Below are 16,377 nucleotides of genomic sequence, written 5' to 3' on the forward strand. Positions count from 1 at the left end.
CTGTCAGGAGCAAAGGCCTCGTTAGTTCAATTTAGATCAGGCTAACGTGGTCAATGTTTGCTGCAACATCTCTGAAAAAGTATCACCTTCTGTTCCTGCACTCATCATTGTGTCAGTGCTGAGCAATTCAAGATATTTCATTTGGTCTTCTTGCCGGATTTACTAAGTAAAAATCAACCAAACATCTCCTTCTACTGATTAAGAATGCTCTAAACATGCTTCTGCAGAGGTTTCCACCCAATGACAAACAGGTCCTCCCATCATGAATGTTTATTTGTTCTATTTTGTCATGCAAAGCTGATTGATAGAGATATTATTGGAATGATTGCTCCCCTACTTCTAAATTATTCCAGTGCAATCAGAAAGGCTGTCTGAACCTGGAGCTGAAAGTACTGCTCTATGGTGATGCAGTGGTAAACCTGCTGACTGAATGCACTGGCCAATAGCTGTGAACTGCAGACATTCATCAGCTGGCATGAAGCAATCTGGTTCAGATACCAAGCAGCTGGGTAGATTGGCTTACCCTACACTCAGTGCTATCATGTTCAGGTCATTACCAGGACTCACGGCAGTCCATGGGATGCAATTTCAGGTATTTGGTAGAGTCAGTGAATGCCTGCAGCCCCAGTTCTAATCATCAGATCACAGCAACTATGCCTTGACTGTAAGAGGAAAGGAGAAGGATCAAAGCAAATACCTCTCACTCTCATCTTGGTGCTGACATCAACATTTTCGGCAACAAATTTCACTTCTGCTCCACCATCATTCTTGGTGATGTTCTTTATGATTAGGCTGTGAGTAGTTTGGGTTCTCTTGATGATGCAGGTCTCGCTTTCCTGTAAGACTTCACCACTGAGGTACCAAGTGCTGCAACACATTGTTGTAAGATCAGTAGTAAACATGGCATCCCCTCCAGGTACAGCTTCACCAGCTGTTAGGGGGGATTTCACAGCCAGGACTGGGTCTGAGGAAGAACAACATGGATGTCTTAATGCTCTTTAGATGCAAGTCTGGTATCTCATTTAGAGATGGAAGATTAAATCATAGGTACATTTCTACTTCTCCCTTTGCATGAGTGCTGGAAGAAGCACTTCTATGCTTCAAATCTGTTACAGAAAGTTCTGCCTCTTGCACATGTGTGATATCAAAGGATAAGGATATTCATGTCTCTGTCACAGAAACAGAACTTGTATCACTTTAGTGGTAGCTGGAGGTTGACAGGAGAACTAGTAATAAAGGAAATCCTTTGGTGTGTTAATGCACTACTATCCTTAAAGTCAAAGGAAACATCTTTAGGGAACCAACACAGCTGCTCAGCACACACTGACCCATTTCCATTGGGGTTTTTGTGCTTACCAAGGTGCACGCTCCCTGGGAATTCCAGAGACGGGCTCTGTCCATGCGCATTGACTGCAGACACTCGGAACTGATCATCAGCCTCTTCAGACAGATTGCTCACCGTGAACTCTGGGATGGGGACATGAGACTCGTGGCACCTCACCCACGTGAAGCCAGTTAGTTTATTGGGTTCCACAATGTAGCCATCGATTGGAATGGGGCATTGCATCTTCGGAGGGGACCATGCCAGCGTCACTGAGGTTTCTGTTTTATTTTTCACCACGGGGTCAGCTGGGGGCTGGGTGGGAGGTTTTCGGGGAGCTGAACAGAAATAAATACAGAAATATTAGCATAAGGTCATGTAGGCTGGAAAAGACCTTCATGATCAGCAGACTCAACTTTCAGCATGACCTACTGAGTCCCACCATTAACTACTGTGGTACCTGAGGACATACATGACAAGCTTATTCTTGCAGGTATTTGCATAGTGAATATATTCACCCTCTGGTTGCTTTGGAACATTTTAGAGGTTAAAATCCCATCAGACTTTTTCACTGTTTGCAGCCACTGATACAGGCAGGAGGCTGGGAATTACCTGATGGGCTCTAGTTACAGACTACTGACACAGTAAAGGATTGATTTCATTTCATTTTGGCCATCAGAAAGTTTGGTGTCTGGTTTCAGTCACCCATCTAGACTCCAATTATAATCATATGGAGAACAGCGCATTTAGGAGAACTCATCTCATCTTAATAAACCTGAATGAAATCACAGAATCATAGGATCACGGGAGGGCTTGGGTTGGAAGAAACCTTCAAGATCATTAAGTTCTAAACACCCTGCCATGGGCTGGCTGCCCACTAACCAGCTCAGGCTGCCCATCACCCATCCAACCTCGCCTTCAACACCAAGGACAGGCATCCACAGCTTCTCTGGGCAGCCTGAAATGGAAGCAATGAGCCACATGTTGAAGATACTCAAACATTCATGACTGTAGAGAGAGCCAAATACTCCATACATATTGCCTGCCTGGTCAATGGTATTAAAATGCCAACAACAGACTCATCCAGCTCATTGAAAATGGTGTGAACAAGGCGTACAGGATTCTTCCAGCAGCGAGTTAGATCTGCAAAGTGTAAAAATAGGAAATCTCAATGCAATGCAATTTTCCCTCATAACATAAACAGACACATAACTGTTTTGGGGTGCACTGTTACCAGCCTGTCAGTTGCTGTTGGTCAGTGCTAGATGCCAAAGGTCCCACTAACACAGCATGAAGCTGAAAGCTAGACGCTGGAATCAGATCTCCTGACCTTACCATCAGAAATTGAGATGTCATATTTTGCTCAGAGGTGCCTGCTTGTAGGAGGGACAGCTTCCGAGCTTTTTCTGCTCCAGGAACCAGCTCCAGCTTCAGAATTTAAACAGCAGTCAGAAATTAAACTGAGCTTTGTCACCTCCATCAAACAGAAGGAGTGGTTGGGTGGTACAGCTTTCCAAATCACTTAGAAACTGTCACAACAATCAGATGCCTACCTTTTCTTTTTGAACTTGTTAATACATAGAGCTTAATAGCATCAGAATGCCCCAAGCACTTCAGATAACACGACAGCTGTAAACCCTTCTTTAAGGATTCCTTTGTTTAACCACTGAGTAACTGTAATTCAGTGGTGCTGGTGGGAGAAGGGAAGTCCTAATCTTCCCAGATGGTGAATAGAGTTGATGTTCACATGCAGACTGGTGCTGCAGCACAGCCAGAAACCACTCATTTGGGAAACACAGCACCAAGAAAACAATGGGAATAGCTTCATAAAATCAGGCAGCTTCACCCAAATTTCATGTCAGGTCCATTATTCTTCCTATTTTCAGGAAGAAAGGTTTTCCCTTTTTCTTGTAGTTTTATTTTCTTTTCCTTTCATGCAAGCAGCTTTGTAGCTTACAAATTGTTTTCTATTCACCTCCTGGTGTGGACAAATCACACAGGTTTGACTCCATGTTTTACATAGTTAGCATTTTATATTTGTTCCAGTATGGAACTGTACAGCCATAGAATGGCCTGGGTTGAAAAGGATCTCAAAGATCATCCAGTTCCAACCCCCTGCTATGTGCAGGGTCGCCAACCACCAGACCAGGTTGCCCAGAGCCACAATCCAGCCTTTCCTCAGAGGGGAGCTGCTCCAACCCTCTGATCATCACAGTGGCCCCTCCTCTGGACCCACCCCAACAGCACCACAACCTTATTGTCCACAGAAAGCATATAACCCTCATTCAATTGCCCTTCCACTCAGCTTAGAGCACTACTAAAACCAGCATCTTCACCTTAGCTCATCACACTGCTGCAGTTCCTTTTACAAGGATTTCACTGGCAAAAATTAAATCAAAGCCATCACAAGGGATTTAGCACAGTTACGTGTTACTGGCTACGAGAGCTGTCAGCACAGTCACCTGTCAGGCTTTGCTGCTGTTCTATTTATGTATAGGCACAACAAGGTTCAGACACCTCACAGTGCAATTCTCACTTGGACTGTAAAGAAAAAGGAGGCTTGAAAAGCAGCGTGTGGAAAACAAAGAAACAAGAATTAGAACAACAGTGGGGCCATGGCACTTGTAGGAATTGTTCTGCCTTTAACAGCAGAGCTTTTCAAGAAGTATGAGGGCATTGCAAACCAGACCAGTTTGGACAGATTAACAACTGCAAGTAGTGGGTTCCAAAATTCCAGACATGAAATCAAAGATAGAAAAACTCTTCACATTTTCATCTCCCAATTTTTCGTACATTGTGCATTACAGTGCAAACAAGTCTTCACATACAACTTGGAAGCTAAAGACAAGTCTGACAAAACAGACTGCACAAAAATGATGGATAATTAACAGAGCAAATTGCTCTTTCAAAAACAGAGTTTATGTCTTCTGGTCATAACACTTCAGAAGCCTCAGAGGCTTCTTCTCCTTTGTATATTTTCATTAATCTTAGATTTTGTTTTCATTCAATGTGACCTCACTAAACAAATATTGTCTAAGACCATGAGTATCACATAAATGTGCAGATCTCAAGCTGCTCACTTATCTAGTACCCTTGGCATGATGCTTTATTTTCCTCAGCTGATCATCTTGATTGTGCCTGTTGATTGTGCAACAACAGCCTGTTGGTCTCGATTACCTGTGAGAGGCTCTAACTTTGGCCAGGAAAAATCATTTGAGGACAAGTAATTCTCTTGGAATCAGTAAGGCAGTCTTCCCATTCTTTCTTACCAGCACCCATCTTACATGTTAATAAAGGCTTCTGGAAATCAGTTTGAAGATCAAGAAACAATTCAGTTCAAGCATATGCAATCACAGGATTTGTACGTCACCTGCAAAAGTCATTTTATTCTATCCACAATCTCATCCTACATGCAGTTCCTTAGAGGGTTCCTTAGGCACACCAACCCCATGCTCCTATTACAGACCCTTGCATAAGACAGGTGATATACCTACAAGATTATCTACAGCTTAGACTATGAAAACAGGGAGTCTAGCTAGAGAAAATTATCTACCTGTGCTTCTGAGCAATCTGTTAACCACTCTCATACAGTTCAGGCCAATCCAAACAAGATGCAATGACATGTCAGCCACAGAAACAGCTTGATTTTAAGGAGTTTGTTTGGACAAGCCCCTGTTGCATACGGTGGTCAAACATGCATTACTTGGGGGCACATTGTATTTGATTTAACAGATACTCTTACCTTTGGCTTTGCACAGAGTCCAAAGTCTATCAGCTTCAAATTGTCAATCAGCAGATTTTCCCGGTGGATGAGAAAGCAGTCAGGAATGATTTCCACCCAAATGCCCAAGGAAACATCTTTTCTCTTCTCTTATTTCCTGCTGTGGACAGTGGTTCCCAGTCTACTCAAAGCTCGCTCGCTCTCGCTGTCTCAGAGATCTTCACTGACTGCTGGCAAGTTCCCATCTTCCAATATCCCAGGTGGGAAATGCTAGCTTGTATCTGTTGGAAAGGACCTGGGGACTAGGAGGACAAGTGGTGAGAGACCACAGGCTGAATGCAAGCCAGCAGTGTGCTCTGACAGAAAAGAAGTACAACAAGATCATCAGCTGCATTAAAAAGCAGCACAACCAGACCAGGACAAGTCATTCCTGCTTCAACACTCATTGCACCACATCTACAATACTGTATCTGGTTTTTGGCCAGGAAGGATAACAACCTGAAACAAACTCTGAAGCAAGTTCTATGGATGACCTCCAGCCTGTGCAGGGGGCTGAAGCTCCCACTCAGAGAAGAGAAGCTGGGGAGAATGATCTTTGTGACAGAAAATCCATTGGATGGGGCCAGAGGAATGCATCTCACCCCATACCCTCTGTATAGCCACCATTTGTTTAAAGGATCACTTTTCCTTGAGGCACAAAACTAGAGCAGGTTACACAACAGACTGACACCACAAGGGCTTCTCTCGAGATACAAACTGCAGCAAAGAGCATCACAAAAATGGGAAACCAACACTCAGATCAGATCTGTGTCTCTGCTCCGCTCATTAGGAGCATCATGTTTTACTCCCCTTTCAGAGGAAGATACTTATTCAAGGATAACAAAATCCAGCTCAGCTACAGAACACAGTACCAAATAGCAATAAATATCTAACATTTCCTGTAGGGAAAGAATCCTAAGCACAAGTTATTGTCTGAGTTTCAGCTGGGACTGAATTATCTTCTTCAGTGTCTGATATAATACTACGTTTTCATTCTAGAGAAACAATGGAGATAGCGCAGTGATGCTTACAGTTGCTGCCAGGCAGCGTTGTACAGAGCCACAGTCAATCTCAGCTGAGAGCCCAAGGAAGTGAGAAGGAACAGAACTAGGACAGCTGACTTAAACTGGCCAAAGGATATTCCATACTATATGACATATTGTGGAAGGAGTTTTGAAGGGGGTAGAACTTCATGTAAATCTCTTCCACTACTAGGAGGCTAACTGGACACTGATTGGTAGGTGGTGAGCAATTGCTTTTGCATTCATCATAACTATTATCCTTTTCTCTATCTCAGTACATAATTCTATCTCAACCCATGAGTTCTACTTTGTGTTACTTCTCCCCCCTTCAGTTCTCTCCTGCAATCCACTGGAATGGAGTGGAGTACTGTAACTCTCTCTGCCAACAGAAAAATAAAAACACATTCATTATTATTTATGGAAGACTGACTGCAGTTCAGGCTCACTGGTTTGAGGTCTCTGGGCATAACCCTGACTGTGAACAGAAGCAATTGCTGAAACAGTCTGTCAAAAAAAGACTGGAGCTTCCTCTTCCAAAAGGCGGTCCTTAGAAACAATGCAATCAAACAGCTTCCCTGTAAGATAAGGTTATCTGAAAATGCATTTAGAGAGTATCAGAGAAAGATAAGTAAGAAAGACAGCACAGAAAGCAGAAACTATTTCTTACCTCTATGACTATAAATATTTCTTTGATGTCTCTCTTACGTGATCCAATGGGCAAACATGTTGATGACTTCAGTTCTTCATGGCATCAATTTCTGTTTTAGCATGAGGCAAGTCATCCTTAAGAGACCATAAAAGCAAGCGATGAAATCGCTAACTACTGTGACATACCAGGTACCACATCTGACTGCTGTGGAACAGAACAAGCACATATGGGACAGTACACAATTCAACATCAACTCAGCAATGACTGACATCACTCCCATAGAAATTCTGAAACAGAGCTGTGAAAAATGAAAAGTAAAACATTCAGCATTTTCATTGGCATTTTGGTAAAGTTGCTGTAATAATGTAACAATAATGTAATGTAATGTAATGATGTAATAACTTCCTCCATTTTAAAGCCAGAGAATACTGCCCTCTGAACAACCAGCAACAAGATTTGTGGTGCTCTGTTAAACTTTTTCCAGCTCTACAGCATCTTTCAAAAGGCAATGGGACCAGTAGGCTGCATTCGTATGTACCATCCCACCTGCCCCCGTGTTCTTGAGAACTCCACAACTCCAACAGAAGATATTCTCATATTTAAATGCCTTTTGGCTTACCCCTACAGTAACTTTCTCCATGATTTTTAGTGCAACTTTTTCACCAGTAAGAAGATGCCGCCCGAGTTTTACCTTGGCAAAACCACCTACAAATCAAAACACAGATGCTTAAAGTTGAGTGTGAATTCTTCTCTAATATAACATTACAATTTCCAACTGGTTTAAAAAACGAATTTCAAATTTATACAAATGAAACCTGACTTAGAGAACTGACAAGAGCTGTTAATCTATTCTCAGATTAATTCTAGAGTGGTGAGACAGACTGTTAGGCGTGCTGTTTCTGTACAAAGATGACACTTACCCGTTCCAACTGTTTCATGGAATTCCTAGTACTTGAGAATTTCCTCGTAGTCACTGACAGACATCCTGAATGTGCAAGAACTGAAGATCCTCCAAGCACGTGCAATGAGGAAGTGCCAGCAGTGTTCACATCCTACTTAGGACATATTCTTAGAGGCAGAAGGGACACTCGTGGCAGATCCAGCAATGCTCATCTTCTCACCAACGTGCATCCCCCTCTCACCCAGCAACAACAAAACACAGTGCATGAAGCTGGCTTCACTTAGGTTAACAATATGGAACATCCCTCAGGGCTTTGTGCCACAGAGCAGTAGCAGGGCTGGACTACAGCTTGAGGAAGCAGTGGAAGCCTTTCCCTGTATGGTTACAGTGTCCCTGCACGCACCCCACAGCCAGAGCGTTGCAAGCTGAGCTGTCTTGCTGTTTCTTGTACTCATCCCAATCTCTGCGAATGAAAACTCAGAATTCAGTCAAGGCGTTGATTGAGCACGAGCGTGCCTTTATTCAATAGGAAAAAGGAGGGGGTGTGAGGTCTGGAGGAAAGATGGGACTCATTCTCTGTTGTCTGACGAGAGTGTCTCAGAAGTCGTGCTGTTGCCCGGAGCCTGGGACTCTTGGCCTGATTCTACCTCCCCCTCCAAGATGTTTGGCTTCTCCTCTGTAATGCTGACCTGAGCCTGCATGGTTGTGCTGCTGTCGGGGCACTCGTGCTGTGCTTGGGCTGGGCTGTCCTCGAAAGGCACTCGGTTCAGGCTGGTGCCTGAGGAGTCTGGCAGGCTCAGGTCAGCAGCTTCAACAGGTATGGGATGAACGAGAGCTTCAACGATGATGGCATTCTTCTCTTTATAACTGATGTTATACGGAAGGCTTTCATCTGAACTGCAGCATCCTGTGCTTAGTAACAGTTCTTCATTGATGGAATCACAGGATGCTGCATCGTAACATGCCTGGCGTCTTGGAGATATACAAGGGCTCGGGTCACCTAGGAAGGAGTAGACGCACAGCAGTTAGTGTCAAGGTTTCACAAGATGAATCATGAAACAGGTTCTTGACATTTGGCTATGCAGTGGTTGTGGGCAGAAGCAAATAGGCTTCTAGCAACAGTGTCACTGTCTTGAAAGTGATCCTCGTGCAGGTCCAGCTCTTGTGTTGACAAGAGACTCATTTGGGAAAGACAGGGGTCAACTGAAGATGTCAGGCACAGGCTTGAATGCCAGAAGGATGTACAAGCCCACTGAAAGCATGAATTCTACCTGTGTTGCTGACAAGCAGTGATTTGAAAGCTGGATTTGCATGCTTACCTGCCAGGACCAAGACTTCAGCTTCAGAGGGCTCCCTGGCACTGCTCTGCAGTTGGCGTTTGGCCACAGGGGATGGTTTGCCCAGGCAGAAGCAGGAACGCCAACTGCCAGCTGCTGACTCTGCCCTCTTACTGGGAGAACTCATTCTGCAGAGAAAACAGAGCATGCTGTCAGTCGTGGTGCAGGGTGATGGAAGAGCTGCACCGAACCCTTGCCAATAGTTGCCTGTTCCTGGCAATGCCTGGTTTCTGCTGAAACACAGCTTAGAAAAGCGCTCTGTTTCAATCAGCAGAGGATGCTTCCATTCCTACAGCTCAGCCCTCAAGTCCTGTTGGCTAAATACCTCTCAACGATGTCAAGCAGGGACATGGATCCCGAGAATGTTGGAGGCTCAGGCTGCTTCGCTCTCCTGGGGCAGGCCTTCAACAGGGAACGAAGGCAGGAGATGAACTTGCCCCGTTTCTTTGGCTCTGCGCAACAAAACAAAAAAACAAGTTCATTTCAGCCCTGGCTCGGTTGGACGAGGCCGAGTGCAACACATTCAACAGAACACGTAACAACAGAAAGCATGTTCCCAACAAAGACACGCAAGAACTGATTTTCCCCATCCCTGGAGGTGCCCAAGGAGCTTAATGCAGTTCTCTTTCTAAGCTTGCTCAACTCGGGCATTAATGAACCCCCTGAAAGCCACGTTCAGACCCCATTTTACTAACCCGCATTGTCAAATGTAAAATACGCACCTGGCTTTGGCAATGAATGTAGGATGGACTCGGGCAGTTTTCCCCTGATGAGTTCCACGCACTCACCAGGGAAAAAACCAACCTGTAATAAGAACAAAAAGACAGGTGGGCATTAGCCCAAGCCCAGAGCCAAAGGGAAGGTCCTCTGACACCGACACAGGGCACCTGTTTGCATCCAGAAGCCATCCTGTGCAGGCAGAGCAGCTCCAACCGGAGATTCCCGACTCTACTGAAGCTGTGCTCTCTAGTCAAAAATGTGTGCCTACCTCAAAGCCACGCTTGCCTCTCCACCAGGGGCTCATCTCCTTTGGTGGCATATCAACAATGCACACGATGTCTCCAACCTGCAAAAGATTGAAACATCAATCCCAGCTTCAGCACAGCTAAAACAAAAGCCTTCTTCTACGACACAAAATATGAGAGTATTCCCAAGGCGTTCACACTCTATAATAATTCTGTGCACAACAACAAGGAACGCCTGGAACTGCTTACCTCCAGAGAGAGCTCATCCAGCCCCTGGGCGACGTGGCTCCTAATAACATGGGCTGCCGCAATCGCTGGTACGTTTAAAGATGACATAGCACGCACCAGCTGCGGCTCCCGCATGTTATCAGCCTGCAAAACAGAGCACAGGCTGTGGTCAGGAGATGAGGACAAACCAGGAGGATTTCAAGGTGAGGAGCACATCTGCAAAGAAAGCTGCAGCAAATGCGCTCCGTCCTTATCAGGAGCACTTCAGAAGGAGCTGCACGTCTCATCACAGTTATTTCCCTTTCTGGCGTGCATTGCCAGGCCATGCAAAGATGCATCTCTCTCTACCCAGACTAATCAGCAATGGCACTGGCACAGACAGGTGGCCAGGCCCTTTTTGGCCCATTCTTTCCTGCAGGAGAGTACACCTGCAGCTCCTTCTAATGGCTCAACACAGGGAAAAAAGACTGGCCAGAGCTTCATACTGTACCTCCGTCGCCGCCAACTCAGGCTCACGGCTGATCCCACTGCACGCAGCACCCATCACAGCAAGTGTGAACAGCTGGAACAGAGCAGAAACACACTTCTGTTTTCTCTATTCACACAGCACAGTATGGACAGACTTCTTCAGAGCTAGCCGCGCATACCCTGCGGCAAAACCATGCGGGGGGACAAAACATGGCACGTACCTGGCAGTGAGATCACTTCAAGCTATCTGCAGCAGTTCCTTGTCGCTTTGCTCGGATGAAATGAGAGCAAAAGCTGCACCGAGGCAGTGGGCGGAGGGTGAGGAGAGGAGAGAGAAAGAGCAGGTCAGTGAGCAGGGCTAAGACAGTCATGGAATAACACACACAGCACAACTGTCCCACCCACTTGCTGCAAGACATGCTGAGTCTCAGGCTACGTGATGCCTGTCCGCCCAGCAACTTTACAATGCTTCCACTACTGAGCAAAGACAATGGAAGAAGCACGGGACAGGTGCCAACTTTACTGATACCCCCTTTGGAACGTGTGTACCGGGGAAAATTACGTCTGATGGTCAAGAGTAAGCAATACGGTGCTGTGAGCTCAAACAGCCAGCAGTTCTCAACACCTCACTGCCCACCCATCCATCCCACGTCAGCTCAGCTTACCTACAAGCTGCTGCACACGACGGTGAGAAGAAAAAGCACTAAAGATACTAACTAAAGCCACTAACTAAAGGCACTAACTAACTAACGGCACTAACTAACTAAAGGCACTAACTAACTAACGGAACTAACTAACTACCGGCACTAACTAACAACAGTAACTAACTAACAACGCTAACTAACAACACTAACTAAATAACAAAACTAACTAACAAAACTAACTAACTAACGGCACAAAAGGCACAAGAACAACAAGACAACCAACCACTCCGACCACTAGCTCACCCACAAAGGAACACAGAACGCACCGCTCCTCCCCTCATTCCAGCCGCTTATGACATCACCAACGGCCAACAGCCTGGTCCACCATGACCCCCCACAAGGCGGGGAGCCAAGACCACGTGGTCACGTCTGATTCCAACACGGCACCACAACATTCCAGGACTCAGTGTGGGCTTGGAATTCTATCCTGGTGTGGCAGCGCAATGGGAGGTGTTAGGGCACAGCTGAAGAGCTGACAGACAACGGACGTTTCCAAAGGAGGGTGCCAGATTAACTCTCAGCATTCTCTTGCGGGGCTCTTAGGAATGCTTCAAACCCATTTTCACTGCCTAGCTCATTTCTAGAAAGTCCAGTTGAGAAATGCTCACTTTGTCTGGGGAACGCCTCTATGCATCATGAATGAAAAATAAAATAAAATGGGCACGCGACCCTATGAAACTTACCTCTCTGCTCTTGCTGTCAGCCAGACACCTCAGATGAGCATGACGTGTCCCTGCTCCTGAATGAAGATCCACCCAAGTCTGTGTTCCTCTCTGCTCCATCTCTGGCTCTAAAAGAAACACAGACAGAGATGATTACAAGATCCTTTGTGCAGACGAAAGACAAGGGTGCACACGAATTCTGTTTAGCAAGAAATACTACATTCCCAATGGTAGTACTTGAATCCTCCTTTGGGGCTGGAGCTCAACAGGTGAACACATCAGAAATAACACAAAGTGCATCTGGAAGACGTGTCTCAAAGCCCAGAAAATCCAACACGGGAGGGGGCTGGACAGTGGACCACAAGTGTCCATTTCCACTGCAGCTCCCTGTAGAGAACAGCACCAATCAGCAGGCGTGAATCAATTCATTCACAAGCTGCATAATGACTCTGTTCTTTACATAATAAAGAAACACACAGAGATTCCTGACCAAAAAGTTGGGAGTTAATAACGACCAAAGAGGTTCCTGTTCCTACGCCTCATCCTCTCACCCCAACTCCTGGGTGATGCCCACAGGCTTCAAGTCAGCTCTCAAATCCGTTGAACTCCAGTCACAGAACTCCATCAAAAAGGATGTCACACATGTGACACTTACATACATTTTGCATCAGAAACAGTGACGCCAGCAGGAGCAGAGAGGTGACTGTCCCCCTGTACTCAGCACTGGTGAGGCCACAACTCTAATTCTGTGTCCAGTTTGTGGCCTCTCACTGAGAAAAAGACACTGAGGCATTGGAACGTGTTCAAAGAAGGGCAACAAAGCTGGTGAGGGGTCTGGAGCACAATGGGGCCATATGAGGAGAGGCTGCAGGAGATGGGAATGTCCAGCCTGGAGAAGAGGTGGCTCAGGGGAAACCTCATTGCTCTCTATAACTTCCTGAAGGGAGGTTGCAGTGAGCTGGGGGTCGGCCTCTTCTCTCGTGTCATTACTGATAGAACTAGAGGGAATGTTTTCAAGCTGCGGCAGGAGAGGTTCAGGCTGGACATTAGGAAATATTACTTCTCAGAAAGGGTGGCCAGGCACTGGAATGGACTGCCCAGGGAGGTGGTGGAGTCACCCACCCTGGGGGTGTTCAAGGAACGTCTGCAGAAATCCCTGCTGAAATCCTGACCTCTGCCACAGGTTGCTGAGTGACACAAAAGCTGTGTCCTTGGTTCCCGGCCTTAACTTCACATGCTGTTCATCTTGCTCTGCAGCTCCTGTTCTGAATAGTCTTCTTATATTCCCACGTGATGTACCCTGAAATACATCATTTAGTGAGTCTGAACAAAACATAAGACATTAATTGGAACTGTGAAGAAATGTTTTTTGCACTTTCCTTGGAGGATGTTACATGCTATACCTTCTTTTCTCAATTGTAACACATGATTTTTTATGAAAAGAAACATAGCAAGTCAGCTCTTCAGTGTGCATATTGATGAAACTTGGTGAAATACAACTTTAGAAAAAGGTAATTTGAAAATTTAAATATTCTTATCAGAATCTCTGCTATTAGTTACCGTTCCAATGTTCTGATTTGATGATGATTCTCTCAGAGCTGTTTTGTCACTCGCCACCTCAAATGCACTTCAAGTGCTTTAGGAGCATCACTGGAATTTTGAATAAACTCGATATATTTTAGGAAAGCTGCTACAGATGCACGACTGCAGTACTTTGGAAAAATATAATCTTGATTGAACGCTGAACAGTGTTATTTAATTATAATCCAGGTAATTAAATTAATTAAACCAAGGGAATCACCTCCCAGTCAGTCAGCTCCAACCAGGGAAATCGCTTCCCTGCCAAGCAGATGCAACCAACACAAGCTGCTACATCACTCTAGGGCCCCACTGAGTCTTCCCAAGGGGTCTCCAAAGGCTTCCCTGTTGACTTCTGGGAACCTGGAAACACTCACATGGAAACCAGTGCCCCCTAATGTGCCCCAGAGGTTTCTCAGGGCCCTGCAATTAGCTCTACAGACATCCAGACATGCCCCAGAGCAAGTATGTGTGCTGTAGGGAGCCCAAGAGACATTCCAGAGTATGCTAGTACTCCTCAGTGCGCTCAAGTGTTCTTCACCTGTCTCTAAATATGCCATACTTGACTTTGTTTTCTCTTCTGGAGCTTAGTTCTCAGCTTTGCTTTCTCATGCCATTTATCATTCAGTTTAGAGATTATTTTAACTAAAATATTTTAATCCACCATATTTTCTCAAAACTAAGAATTGATCCCGCTCAAGGAAACAGAAGAGAAAAACATCACCCACAGGCTGCAGATATTTACCTCGACTTCTCTACATGCCATCCCCAGTGTGCTTTTCAACTCACCTTGCACAGTGACCCTGGCTTTTGTTATGGAGTCCTCTGTCTCACAGGTGTACTCCCCGCTGTCCTTGGCGGTAGAGTCATGGATGATCAGAATGGCCCCAGTTCCCTCCTGCTGCAAGTCGTACTTCTGGCTTTTTCTGATTGCTTTGCCATCCTTGTACCACCTGATGTTCACATCTGGTTTCGACAGCTCACGGCTCAGGCTGATGTCCTGCCCTGCTGCTGCTGTCTTATCCTCCAGCTGTTTTGTTACCTCAGTAGGTTTTTCTGAAAGAAAACATGCTTTTTGAGTAACATACACTTAGGGTAGGATGCCTCTCTCAAAATACACGCATCTACATGCTGGAGATAAGTTAGAGAGGCACTTGCAACAGAGGCCATCCTACAGCCAGCAGTAATCTGTAAAGTACAGACAATAGAATTCCAGGCACCATTAATTCTCTCTTAAATCTACCCCATTGAGGATGATGAACCATGTCTGAAAACTGCCTCTTCCTTCTCTCCACTGATCACACTGGGAGCCTCAGATGATGCTCTCAGATGCACATGTTCTAGATAGGAATTTGTTGTACAGCTAGATGATGTGAAGGCCATCCCTTCAGCTTATACTTAGAGGATATTTGCTCCCACAGTTCCCTCAACAGATCATTCCTGATTTACTGGTAATGGAACAAGCTGTAGTGAGATGCCCATTTCCAACACTACCCCAGTGCTTTGGGTAGTTCTCACATTTGTGTAAAATGGTTCCTCCTTTTACTTATTTTTAAGAGAAATTCTCAGTGCTTCAAGGTTCAAGTAGAAGGTTGCTATTCACTTTAACCATATTATGAGTTAGCTCTCATGACAATCTTATCAGAAGACAGTTGAAGGAATCAGACCCCAGAATCTCTCCCATCTCATTACCTTTCACAGACAGAGAGGCTTTGGAGGTTAGACCACGGGCAATAAAAACGACTTCCCCAGAGTCAGTAGGAGTCACACTTTTGATAAGGAGAGTCTCTTACCAACCCACGTTAGAAGCTTTAAATCGCCCACCACTTTCCACTCTGCTTCCATTCAGTGTCCACTTGAACTCATCAATGCTTTCATGGGACAGAATGCATTCAAAAGTACAATCTTCTCCCTCCTGGATTTCATTGTTTTTCAGCCGTTTGCTAATGCCAATATTCAGCTCTGGAAGATAAGAGATAGGTTAGTATGAGGTTTAGATGGAGAAAAGGCATTCGTGACCAATGTGAGTAGCAGTACTGGTGTTTGAACTCAGGATTTGCAGATCATGGCTGCGTTCCTCACTGATGTATTCTCTAAGACATTCTCCTCTCAGAATTACCGGAAAGCTATAAAAAAAAAGAGACGTGAATCTCTTGGCTTTGCTCTGGAAGAACTACAAGGAGAGCAGCTCAGTCCATGGAGCACAATGAAGATTCAATGAGCTACAGAGGGAAAAACCTAACAGAGAGGACAACTCTAGGATGCTGCGTGAGAAAAAGGGTTTTGCCTACGACAAGACATTAAATGTTTCTATTAGCTAATTTGTTACCATCCTACCCCTACTGGTGTTCAAACCATTTCTCCATTTTAGGGATGTTTAGAAAGGAAACATTTCCAGGACATTCTTGACGTGTTTTGTGATTTTCATGGCAAAAGGAGATACATTTACTTCAAAAGCAATGGGAATTTTCCAGACATCACTGCGCTAAATTGCAGAAATACAGTTCTATTGTAGAAACTATTAAGGCTCGTGGGGGAATAGGTGTAAGACATAGTGACCACACTGAATGTGCTTTTAGCACTCCTTCACTTTCCACAGTACTTACCCTGAACGCCGACATTTGACTTGGCAACATCAGTGCCAATATCACAGGTATATAAACCTGCATCTGACTTCTCGAGGTCATGGAGAAGGAGACATAGGGTCTTCCCAGACTGTAGCAGCTCAAACTTGTTGCCAGAAGTGAGCACAACACCGTCCTTTTTCCACACTGGTTTGACC

This window comes from Coturnix japonica, unplaced genomic scaffold (assembly GCF_054131305.1).
Source record: "Coturnix japonica strain WE unplaced genomic scaffold, WE-NBRP24 Scf046, whole genome shotgun sequence".
Taxonomy (NCBI): domain Eukaryota; kingdom Metazoa; phylum Chordata; class Aves; order Galliformes; family Phasianidae; genus Coturnix; species Coturnix japonica.